The sequence below is a fragment of the Struthio camelus genome, chromosome 1 (genome assembly GCF_040807025.1).
Source record: "Struthio camelus isolate bStrCam1 chromosome 1, bStrCam1.hap1, whole genome shotgun sequence".
NCBI classification, from domain to species: Eukaryota; Metazoa; Chordata; class Aves; order Struthioniformes; family Struthionidae; genus Struthio; species Struthio camelus.
Window position 1 is genome coordinate 28390500 of NC_090942.1, and position 16417 is coordinate 28406916.

At 39.0% G+C, this 16417-nt stretch overlaps 1 long non-coding RNA gene across 3 annotated transcripts in view; it reads left to right on the top strand.

The window, feature by feature from the left end:
* LOC138066032 (uncharacterized) overlaps positions 1 to 14941 on the top strand; it is a 43919-nt gene extending 28978 nt beyond the window's left edge. The window contains exons 4-5 of one of the 3 annotated variants that reach the window (XR_011139194.1): positions 825 to 874; positions 12391 to 14941. This is a non-coding gene — a long non-coding RNA (uncharacterized lncRNA). Of the gene's footprint in view, positions 1 to 824; positions 875 to 1479; positions 1609 to 12390 lie in introns of those variants that run through there. The other 2 variants (XR_011139193.1, XR_011139195.1) reach the window with 2 other exon arrangements.
* The last annotated feature ends 1476 nt before the right edge of the window (positions 14942 to 16417 follow it).

Sequence of the window (16417 nt, forward strand, 5' to 3'; positions counted from 1 at the left end):
AGTGCATACACATGCCCGTTATCAAAGGGCACAGTGATACTACTACCTTTGCATACACATGCCCGTTATCCTCCCCAGCAAATAGCCCATTTGCTGCCTGCCACAGTTCTTTGATATTTAGCCTCTCTTGTCTTATGGCCCCCTTGCAATTTGCTGCTACGGGATACATGCAACCAAGGTTACAAATGAAGCTTTTGAAAGTCTGGCAATTAGATTGCAGCATATGACATATAAACATCAGACACTGAAGGCAACAGCTTAAAAATTTAACAGTAATAGTTTGTTCCTGTCTCAAATCATAATTACCTATTTAATTTTTGTTTGGGAGCTATATACTCATATATTTCAAGGAAAATATTTTATGTTACTCTCTAAATTGCAAAATCCTGAGGTCTGCAGAGGAACATGCATTAAAGGCTGAAACTAGATGCCCTTGTGAAAGCTGAGCTTTACAGTATTTTAAAGATTTCCTTTCCCAAAAATGGGTTTCTTTCTCAATCTGTTCTGAATCAGATATCTCAGTCTATCTATTCCCCACTTACTGCATAGGAACATCACATTTCAAATGTGTTGGAGACTTTTTTCAGTAGCACAACAGAGTAGGTAGTATTCAGATATTCTTTTATAGGCATTAGCTACAGAAACTTTAATATTAAGAAAAAAGTGATCCTCAGCTTACTACTCCCAACAAAGATAATGAACAGGATCTTTGGGACAAGAATATATTGACCCCATCCGCACTTAAGGCCCTTTTTCACTACAGACAGTGTAGCGGAGCAGTCATGATATTTGTGTACATTATTTATCTTTCTTCTTTTTCAAAGGACCTGCATTTACTGTTCTGGACTTAAATTCCGAGTTCCTCAGAAGAAAGGTAATTATTAAGTATTTGGAAAGTATTTAACACATTAGACTTGTTACTACAAATAAGCAATATGCCTGGATACAGCTAAGCAAGTAAAATCTGAAGTCATACATAAAACAGCTCTACATGCTTACAGTGAGAGAGCTGTAACATAGGTTAAATGTCAGACAAAAGACAAAAAAAGAGTTGCCCCAGAAGGAATTTTCAGCAAATGACAGAGCGAGATATGTGTCTCAAAGGTTCCCTTTCAGCTTGCGTCTGACCAGAAGTCACTGCGTAGCAAAAGATGGTGAGCGACACAGAGTATTAAGGGAAAAGCCAAAATACTGAGAAGAGGAAGCAGAGAAGCTTTTACTTCCAATCTTTTTTTGGAGTTTGTAAAAAAAAGTATAATCAGAGCCCTTTTTTTCCTGTGGATAAAAAACCTTCAAGAAGTGTCTGCTCTAGCTATAGTTTGTCTCTTATGGTGCACCAAGACCATTTAGTTGCACTAGCTGCCTAAAAACATTCTGTGTCCTCAGCGCCAAATAAATATCACAGTGGTTTCCCTAAAACAAAAGGCCTGACAGTTTAACCAAATTTTAATTTTTCACATATCTTTTGCTTATATCTAGCTAGAAGTGAACCAAAACCAAAGCCACATCTGTGGAAGGAGCTGCGATCCTGTCAGGATCCCTATTGAGAAGCTGTGTGGTTGTTTAGTGCCTGAAGTCAATTGTTGCCTGACAAGATCATTATCAGAGGTATAGGTATTATATGTACGTCACTTGCTTGGAAAGTTTTCTGAAACAGCATCATATTTTTTGAATTGCAAAGAAAGATATAAGCAAATAATGTGCAAGTAAATAAAAAAGATTACTAAAATATTAGTAATTTTTTAGTATTTTAATCTGATATTTACATGTCAGATGGGACAGATTGATTTTACTAGTTTCCAGGCAGTAGGTAGTGAGGTTAATCTCCCCATAAGCGGAGGCTAAGACAGGACTGAGGTCACAATCTTAGAAACGTCCAGGTTTTCTGATGGTAGAGTTTTTAATGACAATATATTTTAATGACAGCAATATAATTTCCTGACATTTAATGGCTTGCTTTTGTAATTGTAACTCCTAATTCTGGATTTACCTTCTAAAACATATTTTGTATCTACAAGGTTGCAGCAATGTTGCTTCAAATTAGAAGGTGCTGCTTTAACCTAAAATCCATTTTTGGATTTTTGTTTATGGTGATGTGTTTTCCTCAGGTTTAATTGTATTACATTTGGTTTTGTATTTTGAAATATGATTCACATCACTTTTGTACAGTTAATCTAAGATAGTTTGATAGTTCATCATCAATTAGAAAATAGAAGGCCATAGGCCTATATTAAACAAGTGAGTGATGCAAGTATGAAGTGATGTCGCCATAGCAACTCGGCTTGCACACAGAATGCTGTATTTAACCTTGGGGAGCTTTTAAAACTCTTCATTCCTGAAATAGCTAAGCGCTATGTTGTAACGGGGATGTGTCTTCAATTCTGTAACAGTAGATTTGTCTTAGAAATGTGGAAACACTTCGGCCCAATATACCTTCCAACTAAGAAACCATTAGTGTATGAGCATTCAAACTGACATGGCTATTGGAAATCATGACCTGCTGTTATAAATGTGCAATATTGCTTTCTCTTTTTGGAAGTGGGAGGGAGCTATCCATACAGCCTACTGCAATAAGACAGAAGCATCATAGCAGAAAAATATTTCCAGGAATTACTGTTTACAGTTTTATTCCATTTTCCTCTTACTAGTCTACACACAGCTGTGGTCTGTGCTTATCTTTCTCCACAGTTCACAGTAAGCTTTGTCAGAGGAAGAAGGAAAAGTGTGTATGCTTTTATGTTTGCCTTGCAGGTTTGGATTTTCTAGTTTCTAGTAAACTAGCCATGTGGATGATTCTAATTAGAAATGTGTATATGTATGCCCTTAAGTCAGACAGAAGTCATGTGAATTAGCCTCCCTAGAGGGTCAGGCTGCTAGTTTAGAAAGCTCTAGGCAGCCAATGTTTGCTAAAACCAGCATTTCAATAACCTTTGATAAGGAGACATGAGGGTTTTAGAGGTATTAGATCATAAAATCAAGATGAATTCTTAGCAGAAACAGACAGCAGTAGGTTGAAATACTGTATGGTTAGTACCTCACCATTTCCCCATTTAGCTTAGTGTTGACTAGTACGATAAAATTCCATGAACAAAAGGCCAGATTCACAGTTCTTAGTTCACATTCACAGACTTAGTTACCCAGCTACCCTGCAGCGTGCCTAAATCATGTATCACCGGTGTTTCCCAAAACCCTCCTGAGTTGCTTTAGGTGTCTACGGTCCCTGGGCACCCCAGTTTCCAATAGTAATCAAAGAGTAACTGAGGTTGGAAGGCGCCTCTGGAGATCGTCTAGTCCAACCTCCTGTTCAGGCAGGGTCAGGTAGAGCTGATCTAATGTCAGCTGTCACTTCTTATTTTTCTGCAGAAGCAATTCATATTCAGCTGTTTGGTTTCTGCCTCATACCTATGCTTTGGCAAGACTTGAAAATGAGGCCTTACCATCTATAGGACCTGCAGGACAGAAGTGCTGATGTCCTTATATAAAATGACCTTCTGGGGAGGAGCATTCATTTGGGATGAAGAAATGTGAAGCTCTGTCAATAGAAGAAATGCATCCCAGAGTATCTAAATCCCAAGGGAAGATTTAACAGAGAAGCCCCATTGAACTAGTTAAGGAAATAGTTAGACATGTTTACCAATAAGTGAGAAAACAGTGGTATTCATAAGATGTGTGTATGATAAAAAGAAGAGACACTATTACAGAATTACATCATAGCTGACGTCATGTAGATTTCAACTATAAAAGTAGGAGAAATATACATAGGGAGTTGTATCAAATGCTGTTTTTTCCTACTCTGCTATTGCACTGATGTTCAGGAACAGGCACTTATATTCTGTTTTAGTTACCTCTCTGAACAGCTGATTTAAAAATCTCAATTAGATACATTTTACAGGCTGCGCAGCAAGAAACTCTGATCTAAAAATGGAAGAATGCTGAAAAACAATCTGATAAGTGGGAGAGTAAAAAGAAGGAAGAATACTTTTAAAATTTCTGCCAAGTATCAAAATCAATTTACAAAACTTGTTGAAAATATTCTGTCTAGTCCATCAGTTTCCCAGTCAATAGCCTCTAAATTCTTTGGGTTCATTTAAAAGTCAGGTCCTGCACCTATCGAAGTTAGAAGTTGGAAGTTCCCCATTGACTTCAGTAGGCAAGGAAAGTAAACATCTTTGAGGAGGGATAAATGTTGAAAAATTTCTATTTCAAGACAAATATATTTTGGGCCAGTTCCTCAGTAAGGTACAATCCTGTAATTTGTTGTGCTCCACCAATGACGAACTTCTCAGTGGATGATTATGATTAGAGAATCTCTTCTAATCAGGCCAGAGACACCCGTCTGCCAGTCTGACCCTTTCTTCCAGGACATGGGCTTCTTGGCTAATCCAAAACTTTAGGCAGAGTGGAAAGACTGTTGAGGCATATCCAGTCGCTGACTATGACTCATGCTATTCATGTTACTCATCCATGTGGGCACTAATGAAGTGACTATGAGGTTCTGGGAACACAGGGGATGGAGTCCAGGTCACAAGTAGTACTTGCCAATACTCCCATTTGACTGTAAAGGCCTACCCTGGGTCATATGAGTCATAAGGATGAATGTAGATCTTCATTAATATTGTTGGCCCTGGGCTCCAGCTTCCTTTGAAATAACATGCTGCTTTATAAAGGTAGAATGGTGGGAAGAGGAAGGCTTGAACAGGGGAACGATCTGATACCAGTGCTCAAACTTTGGGAGAAGGACTTTGAGCTCAGGTTACACGGATGTGTACTCAGTCTCTAGACGAGTCAATTACAGAGTTTCAAATGCTGTGTAAAATATTATGTGCCATTCACAGTATTGCAGAGACTGGCAAAATGTATTTTTTTTGCGTCTGGGACGTAAGTCCCAGACTTACGTTCAGATTTTTTCAATAGTGACTGTGGTTCAGACTATGACTCCAGGCTATTTAAAATTAGTATTCTGAAAAGTCAAAAATGCTTGCAGAACACAATCTCTGAATTCAAAGTATTCAAAAAGCAAAAAGGTGTGAGATAAATAAAACTGTCTCATAAATTCATAGAATCACAGAATTACGGAGTCAAGGTTGGAAGAGTCCTCAGGAGGTCTCTAGTCCAACCACCCTGCTCAGCGCAGGATCAACTAGAGCAGGTTAATCAAAGCTGTGTCTAGTTGGCTTTTGTGTATCTCCAAGGGTAGAGTCTTGACAACCTCTCTGGGCAGCATGTTCCAGCGTTTGACCACCCTCACAGTAAAAAAGTTTTATGTTTAAGTGAAATTTATTGTATTTCAATTTGTGCCTATTGCCTCTCATCCTGCCACTAGGCACCACTGAGAAGAGTCTGGCTCCCTGTTCTGTACTACATCCCATTATATAACTTCTCTGGAAAAGTGGATGTTGGGAAAGTGGATGGTAGATTTAATGCCTAAATAAATCTCATTCTCTGGATAAGAACTAGGAGCTACCACAACCACTGATGATACCTAGATAAATGGTAAATGCTGAAGCCCCTGCTCTGCATGTAGTTATTATTGCAGAATTATCAGTGATTCAGTGTTAAACCGGAGGGGCAGCTCAAAGGGAGTCTCATTTCTACTCAGTATTTCTATTAATGATTTGAAGGATGAAACTCAATTACTACACCTAGAAAATCTGCAGACAATATGAAGGGAGAAGGGGCACTTACTTTGGTAAATGGATCAGGTATTGGAAATCAAAATGAGTTTGAAAAGTTAGACATCATCTGAAATTAAGAGCAGATACAATTCAACAAAAACAAGTGCAAATAGACAGATATAACACGTGCGACTACATAGAAAAGTATCTGGGGGTTGTAGTGAATCACAAACTGACTGTGAGTCAACAACAGATATTGTTACAGAAAAGGATGTCTTAGTCGAAGATACGTTCATAGGAATATGGTATGCAAGCCCTGGGAGGCAGTTACTCTGCTCTGCTTTGGTGCCAACTGAATCTCAAACTCCTGTGTCCGCTTTTAGACACCACACTGTAAAAAAGATGACTTGGAGAAAGTCCAGAGGAGAGTGAAAAGAATGCTAAAGGATTTAGAAAACACAATCCATAGAAAAAGTTTAAAATAACTGGGCAAGAAAAGAGAAATTTAAAAGAACATACGATAAGTCTTCTAATGTGCAAAAGAGATCATTTTAAAAAGCATAACGATTAGTTGTTCTCTAAGATCAGTGAGTAAAGACAAGAACAAATTAGTGCAATTTAAAGCAAAGACTATTTAGTTGCAATATTAGTACAAACTTTTTAAGATGGAATATTTTGGGCACTGAAGTACTGGATTTAGCTCTCAAGGATACCGCTGAATCAGCTTTACTGAATATGTTTAAGGCCATGGTGTTAACAGGTGTTAACCTGTTAGGTCTAGGTATGTGTGAATCTGCCCCAGTGCAGGGGCTAGACAGGACAGCCTCTTGTAGGCCTTTCCAGATCTGTGATTTTGTGTTTTTAGGACAATGATTTTCCAGTGTGAATTAAGTACATCACAAGCACATCAGTGTAGACAAATGTGAATTCTGGTTCCTATCTGGAACACATGGGCATCCTTGAAGAGGATCGCTAGAGGGGATCAGGTTCTGTAAGCAGGAACAGAAGAAATATTTCTTGATATTGCAGTTGCAGTTTACAGAATCTACTAATGCTGTGCTGGAGGCAATCCTAGAGGGCTCCCAAGGTTTACTCGTGATTTGCCAGCAAACTGGAAGGTTGGGATGCTGTTCCTCTCCTGATGGAAACCCCTATCCCTGGCTGTTCTTAAATAATTCTTGCTAGAGATGTTTTCTCCATGGGCACTCAAAAATATTTCCCTTGGAATATGAGAGCATAGCAAGCACCAGATATTTTTCTTAAGTGCCTTGGAAAATATAACCTTAAATTCTTCCTGCACAGCCCTAGATCCACAGCTAGGATAAATGAGCATGTCACCGTTGACTACAAGGTGCATTTCGTGGAAGGCAAATGGCATAAAAGTTCTGTAGATAAATTAAAAGTATCTGAATAATGGTCTGAATCTAGCAACAGTTCTTAAAGAGCCAGGCTGCCTCTGATTTATCAATCTGCAACATAAAGAAGAGGTTATTAAGCTGGCACATCCAATCTGTATTAATAAAGCTTAATCAGACATCAAAACTCATTATGATAAAGTCGGTGACTGCTGCTGCTCTTCCTCTGCTTGCTGGTTGCATTCTGTTCCTTGGAAATCTGGGCATTCTTTAAAAAATACATATAAAATGCTTGCAAATGAAGCTGTGGTCCAAAACCAGCTACATATAATACAACCAGCTACAAACATAATGAGACCTCCTGTTTTGTGGCAGCCAGAAGATCTGAAATGAACTTTTACTGAACTGAAATGGCACATACACCCCTGATGTTCCTTAGTTGAAACCTTGCTCTGTTTCCAAATCTAATGGACCAGATTCAGAGGAGGCAGATCCTTCTCTTTAGCGAGGCTGTCACTGCTTTCAGTGAGTATGAATTGGCCAGTCATTTTTGTGGATACTATGTGGTTCCCAAGTAGAACTGAAATCATCTAGGAATATAATTTTTTTTTATTATTTTTAAGTCATTCCAGAAGATGTAATAGATAATGCATATAGATTCCATAAAATATTTTTGTTGCTAAGTATTAAGACAACGTTCTTCCCTCTTGTTAAATTCTATAGAATTTTTCCGTAAGAGAAGTCATGTCCAAATGCCCTTCCTCATAGCAGGTTCATTTCAGGGCAGTATATAGAAATTTATTTATTTACCTGTACAGTCAAACTCTGTCCACCTCTCTCTGAATAATTTTGTGATAGGCTTTGGGGGACAAATGCGTTCCTGAGGAAAGCAAGCAGAAGTCACTATAACCAGACTTAAATCAATACATTTTCACCAGCAATGAATTTATCACTCAGTCCACAAATGGAAAGTTTAATCCAATAGTCAGGCATCAGAGGGTCAAAATAAAAAGTTATGATAAGACAAAAGACACTGTAACTTCCTGATAAAATCTGTGTTAAAAACCCTAGTATTCCATCAAGCTCCGTTCATTCCAGTAATTACACAGTCATTAAAGCAAGAGTCTAAAGGGAAAAACACTTTAATGGAAGAGTTCCTGTGAACAGTTATTTAATCTAATTTTTAGTGCATCTAGATGAAGGACTTTTTGCTGAATTTAGGACAAACTATTATCAGAACTTTGCAGTCATTCTATTGAATTACTTTTCTGCCAGGATCATTTTTACTGCTAGCTCTATATATAAGAATAGTTCAGAAAGAGAAATTTGACCATCACAGCTATAGGAGAGTTGTTCTCATCATTCTGTGAGCGGCTTCAGACCACATTTACCTCACATTGTCCAGCATCAAACAGTCAACTATTAATTTCCATGTAGCCCTTTCAGTGCTGTGTCTGAGGGCTACTGCCACAAACAGACTCAAGCATTTAACTTCTGTCTTATTGCCAGTGCCAGCATGCAAAACTCAGTCCAAAACACAGATCAGCAAAACTTCTGCTCTGCTATGGCTTAGCTGGGAAATTCTGGACACACATAAACCTTATCACTTCCTTAACCTGCACAGTGGGAGGAAAGAGCCTTTCTTCCTATGCACATTCACTACCTAACAGTCCAGTGGGGAAAGGACTGATTTAGGAAGCGGAGGCCCCCAATCCTCCCTCCCTCTGCCTGAGGAGCTGTGAAGCCATCCACTGCTCAAGCTCTCCCACTGAAGTTGTTCTTCTGGTAACATAGGAAGTGATCGTGTCAAAAAGCAGGTGAAAACGAGCGGTTTCTGCTCTCCCCTGGGGGAGTGTTCCTGGTCTAAGGAATGCTTCCTTGCTTCGTTGTAAGAATTCACTGAAGCAAAGACTATGCCTATCTATGCCTTTTTTCCTCTCACCTAGTTTCCCTGCTGAGCAGCCTAACAACCCACTTAGAGGCATATTTTTACACTTTCATTCTCTCATGAGCCCAATGAATATTCATTCCATGCAAAGTGGAGCAGTTTGAACAGAAGTAATGGGAAACCTCACACCTTTGTGCCTCAAAATAGCTGACCATTAGTGAAGAGAATATTCACCTGAAGGTGGGAGATGTCAGGGCAGATTCCCTCAGGCAGCAACAGGCATTTAAGCCAAGCTTCCCACAGTCTTGCTGAAATAGGCAGCTCTTATGACGTGAGCTTATTCCTTGCCAAATCTTCCGGGCTAACTTAGTTTATGTCTACATATAACTACTATTCCCTTTACTCATACTGGTTATTTATCAAAACGTATAATGATTGCCTCTTGATGCTCAGCTGGGTTTCAATGGAAACCAGGGCGCACCGAGCTGGGACTCAGATCTTGCCCTAGGAGGATATCGGTATGACCAGAGTATGTACCCAGACCCAGAAACTCAAACGTGCTCCCTGCTTCTGTAGCCTAGATCCTGGTGACATGTAACACGCCATGCTGGTTAGTGCTATGAGATGCCTCCCTTTCCCTATGCTCAGGGGAAGGCAAAGCTTCATAGGCTTTTTTAACCACAGAAGCACTCGACTTTTTTGAGAAAAGTGTGTCTTGCAGTGTTGCCACAATTGTCTTCATTTACAAATACCTAAGTGTAGTTTAGCCTGGAACGTTTGTTTATTCCTTTTACTTTCCTCAATTCTGCTTGTTTGTTTGCTTGTGTGTATAACACTGTGTACATATGGTGGAGGAAGGGGTTCAGTTTTTCCATTGGTTTTATGCAGAAGCTTTCGATATCTTAGACTGCTAAGTCTCTGCTGAAAGGATAAGAAGTCTTTGTAAAGTGAGGCCAGCAGCTAGTTCAGAGTTGTAGATCCTATACCATGATAAAGCACCTGAGAGCAATCTGTTAACACTACCGAAATCTCAGCAGATCTCCTCTGAGGGATTCACAAATGTTAGTGAACTTTGCTGCATTTACTGCAGCAAAGAAATGGTCTGTATAACTATCGCATTGTCAGAAATGTCCACTGCTTTTAGATACCCAGCTTGGAATTAATATTTCAGAGGGCGTAACCTTTTTATAAAATTTTATGTGATAGAAAGCAGCTCCAGCTGGAGTTCTGAGCACTCACTCTGCTTGCAAATCTTTCCCCAGCTGTTTCATATTAGATACCCAGAAAATGAGGAATGCATAGCTTGTGGCCACTTTTTAAAAACTGTGGTTTGGGTGACTTTCTTGGCATTATATAGGACCCTAGGAGAGAGGCAGGGATAAAAATCCCAGCTAGCCAGGGCTTAGAATAAAAGAGTCAGAGGTCTGGGAGGCAAAGTTTTCCTCCAATGCACAACCTTCATTTGACATAGAACAACACTGACCTTGCGCACTGAACTTGTCAGAATTCCTGTGGAATGAATAGTATTTGATTATGGAAATACTCTTTTGTAACACCTACTCATACAATCAAAATACTCTTTAAAGGTAGCAGTAGTCCAGGATTAGCCCATGCTGTTCCTTCTGGATGCTGGGAACTTCTAGTCAGGCTGGGTAAAGGAGCTTGTGTTCACGCAACCAAATGTAGGCTTATCAGCTGAACTTGTAGTCTAATAGCAATCAAGGGGATCTGAGAGATGAGCCTCACCTGAGACTAGTTCATGTAGCTTAAAGCTTAGAAACTGAAGCATTTTATTTAATGAATGAGTTTGAACTTTTTTTCTTTACTGGGGAGGTGTTATAGGTTAACTTGAAGCAGATTTTAATACAAAAACAACAGCAAGCCTCATTATAAAGTTTACTTCAGGCTCAAGAAAAAGAGCAAGTGAATACTTTAATACACTAGATTTAGGGGAAAAACTGATTGTTACAACTTGCAGTAGTGGTCTCATGGTAACCAGGGTGTCTTATCCAGGAGTTAGAACATGGATCTGCAGGCTCTGTGTGTGCATATGTGTGCATGTGAGTTGAAGGCAGAGTCAGCACAGGAAAACTCTCTCATTTGTAACTCCCTCAGAGTAACTCCCTCAGAGTAACTGTGTAGTTACTCTGCCCAAAGGAGCAGCTATGCTAAAGCATGTTTCGGGGCTGGGACACTATGGTAAAGAATAACTCCTTGGAAAGACATCACATTGAAGTGATAGAGGAAGAATAGATCACTTCAGATTAAGAATGCATCGAAGTCAAACGGTTATTTCTGTGATTTTGATTGTTTCTGTTAATTTCTGTTTCTATTTATGCTCCTTTTTCTCCCTTCTTCTAGGAGGGGAGAAACACATCGGTATGTCAATATTAATGTAAAATAATTGAAGTATGCAAACTTGATTTCATTTTACATTGTTCTTCACCTTTGTGACTTTTAAGAGATAGTGTAAAGTATATGAATGCTGCTGCTGATACAGGTACAGCAGCTAAATGAAAATGCACAGATAATGTTCCAAAAGTGTTTTTGATGACTATGCTAGATTATGCAGAGAAAAATCATTGTCTGATTCTCGGACCTGATTGATACAGTGCTGTATGCATAAAAACAGTAACTCATTTACCACTTCCATGTCTTTTTATAGAAAAGAAGTGCTTAGCAGACATGATTAGGAATAGCATTTCTTTTTATAATTTGTGGACCGGAAAAATGCTATAGTAATTTTTCCATTGTTGGTGTTTGTATAGCATTCATGGCTCATTTTATACTGCTTCTCTTGGCATATACATGAATAAGACACCTCATACTTGAGGACAATCTAGCTGGCACCTTTCACGACTTTAAAGAAGGGAGGCTAAACTTTGGCTGCAGGAAGATCAACTACCAATGAGGCCCAACAGGAGACTGGGGTCAGCTGTCTCTATAAGAATCAGTTTATTGTTCATACCCTATTCAACTTGAACCAGCCAAATAAAACAAGAAATGTAGTTGATCCTGAAATAATAAAACAAAAACAAAAACAAATCAGACATGCAATACTTGATGTTATTATAGACTGGCTGAAACACAGCCAGTATACTACAGCCAATACATTTCCTGAGATTTCCAACTCAAATTTTGATCTTTAATGCTTACCATGAAGGCCTGTGAAATCAGGAAACAGAAATTACAGTTGAGAAATTTGGGAAAAAAGCAAATATTTAATGCAAACACTCAATGTAAAAGTTACTAGTACAAATATTTATAAAGATAGCAGAGTGTAAAAAATGAAAAATTGATATGGCATTCACCATCAGGTCATTGATGGTTTTGCCATAGGACATTCTATACAGACTAAAAAGTATGGACAGCAGTTTCAGAAGCAAAATATATCCTTTAGATCCTGTACATAGCATAGAGAACAATTCAGTACTGACAACACTGGTGAAAGGTACATAAGATGACTTATGATCCTTCTTCAAGGGTAGCTTTTATTTACTCACACAGAATTGATGACTTCTATTTTTTTCAGAGCTGACTGTTATTTGCTGAAGAAGAAGAGAATGAATCTGCTACAAAAGCTAAAATGAACAAGAGAAGATCTAGGGCCCTTTTTTTTTTTTTTTGCTCCATGTAGAAACTTAGACTTGCATGGAGCTCCACAGAAGATGGGGGATGAGTCTTTGATTAAAACAAAAATATTTAATGCTAAGCTAGCACAAATATTAATTGAGTAGAAGATAAGTTGTATTTTGGCTTTGCCTCTTCTGTAGTAAATATATTCTTTTCTTAAGTTATTTTCCATGGATAATCCCCAAGAGACACTTCTGAAGTGATATGAAGAAAAATAGAGCAGGTCTGAGCTTTCATCTCCCTTTGTGGGAATTTCCAAGCTGTACTCATGAGAGATATGGACAAACTGGCAGGGCAGAAATACTGGGAAACCTAATCATAAAATGAATATGAAAGGTATGGCAGGAAAGAGAGGTTTTTTTTTTTAAGTAGAATGCAAAATTATGCAGAAATCATGTGGGTTAAATTCTCTCAAACTGAAAATTACTCATCTCTTTCAAATGCAAACGATGAAAAGATGTCTTGTATCTAAAAAGGTAAGCATGCTCACTTACTAATGACACATGCTATCAAACATATTTTAATTTAGGCTATCTCGAGTGTGCTAGTCAGGAAACTGATCTAAGCATCAGCAGAAGTCATTAGAGATATTTACAGAGATTTCAAAAATAGGCTATAAATTTTGAACCAGAATTCTCTATCTGAGAAGGTGGTAGCTAGAATTAAATTGAATTTCCTTGGTGACAATAATGGCAAAATGAAAGTTTTCCTGTTATATAGTGAAGTTGGTGCTATGGAGTCATTCCTTCAAAAATATATTCCTTTTAACCGACTGCTCAAGAGCCCTTAGGTTTTAAATGTGGCAAAGCTGCAATATAAGGCATTGTAATTTTTTTCTTTTTCCCCTCTGCATTCATACATTTCCTAGTCATGTTGAGACACTGAGTGAGTTTTTTTTTTCCTGTAAAATGATTGAATTGCAAGTGAAGAGCAGAGGGGTAATTGGGGTAACACTGTAATTAAAAAGTCAGACATAAAAAAAGTGAAAGTTTAAAAATTCCGTGGCTGACTTGTTTTGGCACATTCTGCAGTGAATCACAAGCTTAATTCTCTCAGGCTAGAAAATTAATAAGCCCCTCTAGGTCTTGTCAGGATACATTCAGCAGGGGGTTTAAATAGCTCATTTATAGCATTATTTGCAATTGTCAGAATGTTCAAGTAAGCTATAAATAGCCAGAAATAAAATAAACTAAGTGTACAGTTTGCTTTCTCCAGTAAGCAGTATTCTTGTTTCTTCTGGTACTTCATGCTTATCCTTTGTTATAATAGGGTCTCTCCTCTTTAGCAGTCAAAAATAACTAAAAAAGAATTGAGTTGGAAGATTATGCTGCGCAAATGGGCCCCTGTTATGTCAAGGCTAAACTGCTTCCCCTGAGCCAGCCTGTACCCTCTGCTGTCACCTGCAGTGTACACATGCTCAACTTCAGTGGAACAAAATTGCTCCTTGGCAGAGAACTATTGGCAAACACATACAGGTATGTCAGGTTTTTTTGTGGTCTTCCTTCTGAAAGAAAGATTTCATTCACGCTTGTAAAAATTGCTTCGAGTACACAAAATTTCAGGCCTTGATGACTTAAAAAAATTATAAGCAACTGTAAGAGAACAGTATTAAGACTGCAGAGGTGTGAATCTTGTCCTCTGTAATATATCTGCTAATTTAATTATGGCTTTTAAATTTGTTAGGGTGAATATTCACAATAGACTGTGACAATAACATGAAGATACCTGCTACCGTATCTATTTTCCATGGGGTTACTGGCTGGAGTAGGGGCATGGGGAACAGGACACCTTCACAGAGGAATCTAAGTACTTCTGGCTGTCTGGCCTCTGCTCACTTACAGTCCTCCAGCCCAGCATTTTTAGAACCAGATCCACAGCCTGCTGAGGTCACAGGTAGTCCATTCACTTCAAAAAGCTGAACAAAATCTTTTAGCATGCCAGTAATATTTTTGTACACTTAAAATGGCCATGTATTTTGCTGAATCAAGGACACATTGAGTTTTAAGAAGCAGGTTATCAACTTTTGAATCTGTAACCAAGACTCATGTGTTGTTAATAATGCTATGATAAACTTATTTCCTCTTATACTTTTTGAGAGTTCCCAATATTTATATACTATGCAGCAAGGCAAGTGTCAAGCAACATATGCGTATAGAATTTTAATACTGAGACAAGTCAGACTGTTCACCTCCCTGAATGACATTGATTCATGGAAGGAAAGGTCCCCTACAGACACTGCAGTATCATTCATTATTTAACTCAATTCCATATTTAGTTTTGTAACAAAGACCTTTAAAAGCATTAAGTAAAGGTGATCTCCATTTGTTCATGGAAAGGTGTGGAAGACTGCTTGGCAAACTGTGACTGATGTGAAAATAAGCTGGTTTTGTTATTGTGTTTAAGGAGGATTATACCGTACAAGTCTTTGATTTTTAGTAAACAGGAAATTTTAAAAGAAGCTGTCTGGTCATGGCAGCTGTGTGTCTCTCTGGAGTTAATGATATTCGACAGTGTGTAAGACAGGCGTTGCTATGGTAATTAAGCATTTTTCAAGGGTTTTTTTTTTTCAGATTTCTTCAGTTCTTAATAATTTTCCTTAAAAAGTTTGGAAAAATACTAGTATGTTAAAATATCACTTGTTCCTCATAAATGAGCTATTTAGAGTCTAATCCCTGTCTTTTAAATGTCTGTGGCAAATCTCCCACTGACTTTTATGGAAACATGACTCGATCTTAAATATTTGGCAATTTCTGTATTGTTTCCTCCAAGTATATTTTTTTAAATCACAAAGTATTGAAAATGCCATGGCTTCTGACACCTTAATTCCACCAGGGCTTTCACAGGCCTGTTGTTTCTGGCAGCAGAGTTTAGCTAACACAAGAAACACTAGCACTCATTTCATATCTCCCACTGCTGCGGAGTTTTGTGGTACCACAGCAATTGGACGCGGTCATTTTACAGTTTTCTCAGTGCACCTTATCTGAGTGGATGTGAAACCAGAAGTCTTTACAGTGTTAAAAGGAAAAAAAAAGGGGGGGGGAGAGGGATTATGGACAGAAGCCTGCTGTGGTTTGACCGTTTGGACCAGGTATGTTCGCCTCGGAGGCACCTCTGCTCGGTTGCCATCCTGCAGTCACTGCCTGGCTGGACGCGATTTAATGGTTCCTAGCTGAGGAACTCCCGGAGGCAGCCACCAGGCCGGCGCTGAGGCCGCGTCATCTGTCGCTGCAGCACCTGCAGTGTGGGCTCCTGGAAGAGCTCATGCTAATGTGTGCCGAGCCCACATGCCCCAGGGTGTCCTGGCACCACGAGGCACCTCCAAGTGAGAAGCACAGCAGCCACACACTGAACCACACGTGCCTTAGCCAGAAATGGGCATCACCAGGACTGGAAGACAGACTAAGAGCTTGTTTGACCCTTTTAGATATAGGGACTGGCTCAATCCTTTGAAAAGCCAGACTAGGTTGGCTCCCTTCTCTTCCGTAATAGCAAAGTGGTTAGAAGCATGCTGGGCAGTGGAAAATGTGCAACTGTGTCTTCAGCCTCCTCCTTACTTGGCAATTACCCTAATCACTAAGCTATTGTATAAACAGTGATCCCTGTCACCACACTGCTGCCACTGTGCTTTTCATTTAATTCCGTGTGTATGCAATATGCATAGATCAGATGTACAGATGGCTGTCCTAAGAGGGATGCCTCCTTTATGAATCCCAAGGAATCTTAGGTGGAAGATGGAATCAGATCAGACATTCAGTTCAAGAGAGAAAGTACCATCTCTGGCCATTTGTGACAGCACACTGTTTGGTACCCAGATAAGTTTTCTGGATAAGGCTTAGGTGTACAGACATTCTCTCTGGCATAAGAGACAGGGAGTCAAGATTTTTTTTTTTTAAATCACAGGCTTGGGCCTTCATGCCTTCTGCCTG